The sequence below is a fragment of the Alligator sinensis genome, unplaced genomic scaffold, assembly GCF_000455745.1.
Source record: "Alligator sinensis unplaced genomic scaffold, ASM45574v1 scaffold486_1, whole genome shotgun sequence".
NCBI classification, from domain to species: domain Eukaryota; kingdom Metazoa; phylum Chordata; order Crocodylia; family Alligatoridae; genus Alligator; species Alligator sinensis.
Window position 1 is genome coordinate 2659645 of NW_005842053.1, and position 6043 is coordinate 2665687.

Genomic DNA, 6043 nt, shown 5'->3' on the forward strand with positions numbered 1-6043 from the left:
CATGGCTAAAAATCTCATTTATTTTACCAGTTCTTTACCACCTACTTAACTAACCATTCTGCTGATGATGCCCGAGTCAAAATAGACTTAATCTCCCTCTCCCAAAGCTTTGGACTGCATATACTGACAACAAAAATAAATACGTTGTAGAGAGTAAAGAAAGTGGATTTGGTTCTTGCTGTACAAAGAAAATAGGTCCGAATAAAAGGCTGACATTTTTACGTAGTCAGTTCTCAGAACAGAAGCACATTTGACACTTTTGGATTTTTACTTGGTGTTACTATAGGAATGATATTGTCATGTATTTTAATTTTTGTTCATTATTGCCTCTATTAACAGGACAATATATTAATTAATTAACAGAATACTATTCATATTTGTTTTACTGGCATGTATGCTTAGTTCTATATCTGTAGCCAGTGGGCTCCAGAAAGACTTGCTTACACTTTGGAAACAAATGCCCAGAAAAAGATTCTTGGAAAGAATGAAGAGTTGCAAAATTACTAACCAGCACTCATTCCCTCCAGAATCATACAGGGATGCTAGATCTGTTTAGGGCAGCCTTCTGCATATCGACATAAAGGCTCTATGGGGAGCCATTAACTGCAAATTAAAGAATGCAACAAGACAAGGGTTTTTGCAAAAACCCTTAGGAAGAATCCTTAGTAGAGAGGGAAGAAGAGCTGATCTTAATGACATGGAGCCAATGCAAACAGGAGAAAATGGCAGACAGCACCAAACTGACTAATTTCTGCCCTGTACACCAAGGTTGGCCTGAGAAAGAGAAAGGAGTCTATATCTGTTTTCATAAAAGAGGCACCTATAGGGCATTATTATTTATCCAGTGCCCCCCAGTATGGTACTTTTTCACAGATATATAACAAGATAGTCCCCTCTCTCATAGACTTTACAGCCAAAATTGATGAGAAAGACAGACAGTAGCATAAAGTTATAAGCCAAATAACATGCAGGATATTTTGTTCATTAATTTATTTTGTTCTTCTCCCATTCTCATTTCTTTAAATCAATGTCTTGTCATATGATCCAAAACCAGCCACTCTTGCCATAGACCTTAGTCTGACTATAAAAGAACTACACTCCAAAGGGATTAAAGCAAAAAATCAACAAAAACAAACACCACTGCCACTTCTGCAATCGGGAGATTTCTCTAACGATTAGTTTTAGTTTCTAAAGTAGCTAGGTAGAGTTGGCCCTTCCGACTTCCCTTCCCTCTCTGTAGACTTTGTGCTGCTTCAGCTACTTCCCTCTGTGGGGAGATAAGGTATGCTGATCAGAGCAAAGAACAGACAGGGCTATCATCATGACATTTCTACTTCATGGTTGGAGTCTCAAGAAAGCTCCGGTTCCAGGAAGAAAAGAAATCATCCAGGTCCAGTGTGGGGTTTCATGGAGATGGCTGTCATTGCCTCTCCAGCGCACAAGTCTTCAGCCAGCTTCAGATACTTACCCTGGGATCTGGGTTTAAGTTGTAGGGTTTATGATGCCTCATTTGGCAAGACACCAATGGCAAAACTCCAACTGACTTCAAAGGAGAAAGATCAATCCCATTTCATTTCCCTGGCAGTGCTCTTCCTCTGCTAAGGAAGGTATAGTTCGCTAAATTATGGTTATTTCATTTTATTTTTTGTTTATTTTTAGCCAGGTAGTGAAACCAAGAAGGAGGTACAGACAAAATATGGCTGCAGACAAGAACGTAGCTATTACAGCCTTTGGAAGAAATCATGCCTTTAGGGCTGAGCTTCTGGACTACTTTTCTTCACACTGATGTTAGGGCTGTTGCATTGATGGAAGTGTCCATTAATGAATGCAGACCAGACTTTACACACATCTTTTGAGCCCCTACATTGCCATTTCTAACAATTGTCTGCAGAGCCTATAGTTGCTGTCTCCCATAGCAAGCAGAGCCAGAAAGATGTACTACATGACGATTTTAATCAATAAAAATAGAAAATAAGGGTATGTTAGGTCACCTGTTGTCTGAATCTCTGCTGAAAAGCTTATGGAATTCATAGAACTATGTCAAAGGCAGGAAGAGACTTAGGAATTCCTCCATCCTGTACTGCATCTTTAAACCATTAGCACATGCTGCACTCAGTAGTACTACAGGGAATAAGTCAGGAGGAAAAGAAAAAAAAAACAACTTATTTGTTTAAAAGGAAATAGTGCCTTTGGGTGCAAGAGCTCTTGTAACAAGAATTATAAGTTGGCTGTAAATCTCATTGTAAAATTCTGCAGTGCTTCTGAAAAGCCAGACAATTTTAGCTATTATACGGCTGTATTAAGTCACTCTAGGGATGGGATACGAGTGAAAAAAAAAATCAAAGGGGTGGAAAACTTGGCAGGTGTCCCAAATGTGCGTCTGGCTTATTGCCATTCTCTATGCTGGCTCTGCAAACTCTGTTAAGAAGTCTAAATATGGAAGCTTGGAAAAACTTCACTTTTGAACACAAATTTTAAGATTCAAAATCTAACATGAAGGCAATGGGCTGCACATGTCCTCCAGACAGACTTATTTCCATAAGACTCTGAACTGCAGTTCTTAAGGAAACTGAACTAAAAAGAATAGTTTGGATACTTGATTCACCAGGCAGAAACTAAGAGGAAAAGGACATCAAAGGTTCTACCCTATAGTTTATTGTAACTCTTAATCTTTTCTTTATCAATATGCTATTGATGTGCTTTTCTTTTAAGGCAAAGACATAACAAATTATGGACTCTGTATCTAGTCTATACATTCTGATCTGGAAAAATGTTACTATGGATGCACCTACATGTGCTCTTTACTGCAGAGCTGAATAATTAGATCTGCAGTAAAGTGTCATCATCTGTCATTTAGTGTGCCCGTATTAGGGCACAGTAAATTAACTCCATAGGACAGTACTGTCTAGGAAGATTATGCTGCCTCAACAAAGATTTACACCGCCTCAACAAAAGTGTAGTTGCTGACCGGGACTGGCTGGGGCATGAGGGTGCTACAGTGTGGGGGCTGCCTGCCAGTTAGCTTGTACACTGTAGCACCCTTGTGCCACAACAAGCCCTTCCATTGCCTGATGCCCTAACCTGGAGCCTGCAGCTAACCTTCCCACCTAATCTCTGCCTCCCTCCTCCCCAATGAGCCCGTTGTCAGCCCAGGGCTGCTCCACCCTAGCTCTAGCTTCTGTGGTCCTGGGTGCATGTGTATACACCTGATATAAACATGTACACATTTATTGCTGCATGCTAATTGCACGTGTAGGTGAGAGTGTGCATATGCATTTTACCAAAGATAAATAGGAGCAGCACACAATTTTGTTGCTATGTGTCCCTGGGGACTTCCCCTGCATGTACACTCTGGCATGCAACAAAGTTACTTTGGGTGGTGTAGGGGAGGCTGGGACTAGCATGTAGGCTGGCCCCAGCTGCCTTACCTGGGGTAGTTGGGGCCTCCCAGGGCTCCAGAAGTAGCAATCCAGGTGCGCAGAGCCTGACCAGAAGCTGGAGCATGGTTCTGGCTGGCCAGGCTCCTTTCAGGTGGTGCACCCTGCTGCTATGTGATGCCCCACTTTTTTCTGCCACAGTTTTTTTTTTTTTTTTTTTTTTTGACACTAGGATCTCCTGGTGTCAAAAAAGACACTGCGCTGCAAAATAGCCACACAGCAAATGTGTGTGTGTGGCGCGCATGTGGTTTGTGGTACTACAGCTGGGTCTTGCACACTTGTCTGGATGCGTCCTTCGAGTGAGAAATAATGCTCCGATTTTTAAAAGTAGCTTTATGGTCAAAGTTTGTACCAGATCCTCTCATTTAAAAGTTAATTGTCATGTCTTTACAAAGTATAAGCAAAAGTTGTGAACACAACCTGAATTTATCACTCAGTGGCAAGCCAAAAATGTCTTTTATTTTGATGCAACTTAGAGTGCAGAGACACAGTAAGCTTACTGTGGATTTTATTCCATATTTTCTTAAGTTGGTTGCCTAAAGTAGGCACTATTACAGCACCTAGCCATGGTGTGTGCACACATGCATGTTTGTGTGCATGAAGGGGATGGGGGGCAAGTTTGTATCGAGCAAATAGCTACTGCAAAGTAAAACTGAAAAGGGGAGTCAACATATGATGCATATAAAGGAGTTACTTTTTCTGGAGTAAATTTGCTTCTGACTTTTAGAAGTAACTTTGCACTGGACAACGATGCCCCTACTACATGAATGCTTTGGGAAGTGGTGTTAGGTTCTTTAATATATCTAATAATTGTTTATATCTAAATGAAATATGGACTCTTTACATACAAAATACTCCTCTCATGATTCAATGAAAATACTGTTACTTCTTTTAGAAGCTAAGGCTTTTAAAAGTTTCTTATATTAGCCTGAAATAAGAAGAAAGAGATTCTTATTTCATTTCAGCTTCATCTGTTTGGAAAATCCCATCCAGAGCTTAATAAATATATACCCTATACAACATTAATAACACACACTCCTATAACAAGACATCAAAATAACTTAATATGAAAAATACAGTTAATGTACCCTCATTTTGAAAAGTAAAGTTTTAGTTTGATGCATGAAGGATTTTAGCAGCACAATTCCCACTAGTCAAACAGAGGCTTTACAGATAAAACTTCACAGAAATTCTAAAAACATCCTCTTGTATATTCATTTTCTCTCTGTATAAGTGTTATACACAGAGGACTAAAAGCTGTTAATTCAACTTTTTCTTATGATAGAATAACAAAGATAATGTGTTTCTAGTTGCTTCCATGATGATAGGTTAAAATCAGGTACATGGATAATTAAAATAGATTTTGGAAGAATTTGAACACAAGATGTTTTGCATGCTATAATCTAAGTATTAATAAAAGACCGGGCTTGTACTTAATGTATAACGAAAGTAATAAAGGTAACTAATTTCCTTTACAATAGTACCATACTTATACATCAAGTATATAGCCAGAAACAGGTAGATGGCAAAAATAAGTTCAACTGAAAAATCCTAGTGATATACAAAAAAAAAAAAAGGCATGAAAATTAAAGAATATGAACCACCAGCATTTGATCTAGACGAGGTTAAATCCAACCAACATAAAAAGTTTCAGACTAAAACTTTGTGAAATTTCCTAAGATTTGTGAAAAATTGTGCTGAAGTTGATTTTGTCAACATTTTCAAATAATGCGATTAGTATCGAAGTACTCAATGGGTGCATCTATACATTCACTTCACTGTAGAATACAGGCAACCCCCACTTAACGCTGTTTCGCTTAGCGCTATAATGCTCATTTTAAATTAATAACTGATTTAACTTAGCGCTCAGTGAGTTTCATTATAACACTCGTGGTCGCCATCTTGGGTCAAATATTTTCAGTTTCACTTAACACTTGTTTTTCTTAATGCTCCCTTTTTCAGGAACCAATTAAGATTGTTAAGCGGGGGTTGCCTGTATATTAATTAGCTCTGCAGTAAATCATCACCATCTACACATGCTCTGGTATTAAGGTGTAGTGAATTAATTAACTCCACTGTGAGATAGGGACAGTACTATCTTGCAGTGGAGTAATTAATTGAGATTAAATGCACATGTGGAAGGTGACTGTGGGCATAAATTGTGATTGGTTAACCCAGGCAGCAGGGAACCACACTCCTGCCTGCCACGTAACCACATGGCTCCACACTTTCAGGACTCTTGTGCCACAGCCAGCCACTTTGCCACCCGATGCTGCCACCCGGAGCCCAGGGATGGCCCCCCAAGCCTGCTGCCACCCTGGGCCTGCTGTGCCCAGGCTCAAATTGCAGCTGTCTTAGGTACACATATAGATGCTATGCTTGGGAGTGGTGTACTCCAATTCAAACAGTTCTGGAGCTTTTCTCTCTCCACATTAATTACACATGTAGATGCACCCAATAACAATAACTAATAGATTTAAAAAAGGCAGCAGAACAAGTTTTCTGCCTTTATTCCAAGGCTGTATTCTTGAGTTATTATTTGCATGATTTGACCAACTCCAATAAAAAACCTCTAATTAGAGGGAAAACATGTTTGAGATACTAGG

The 6043-nt window shown here is 39.4% G+C and overlaps 1 protein-coding gene across 1 annotated transcript in view; it reads right to left on the bottom strand.

Moving 5' to 3' along the window:
- Positions 1-6043, bottom strand: part of TMPRSS15 (transmembrane serine protease 15) — a 109068-nt gene that overhangs the window by 87367 nt on the left and 15658 nt on the right. The gene's annotated exons all lie outside the window — the stretch shown is intronic.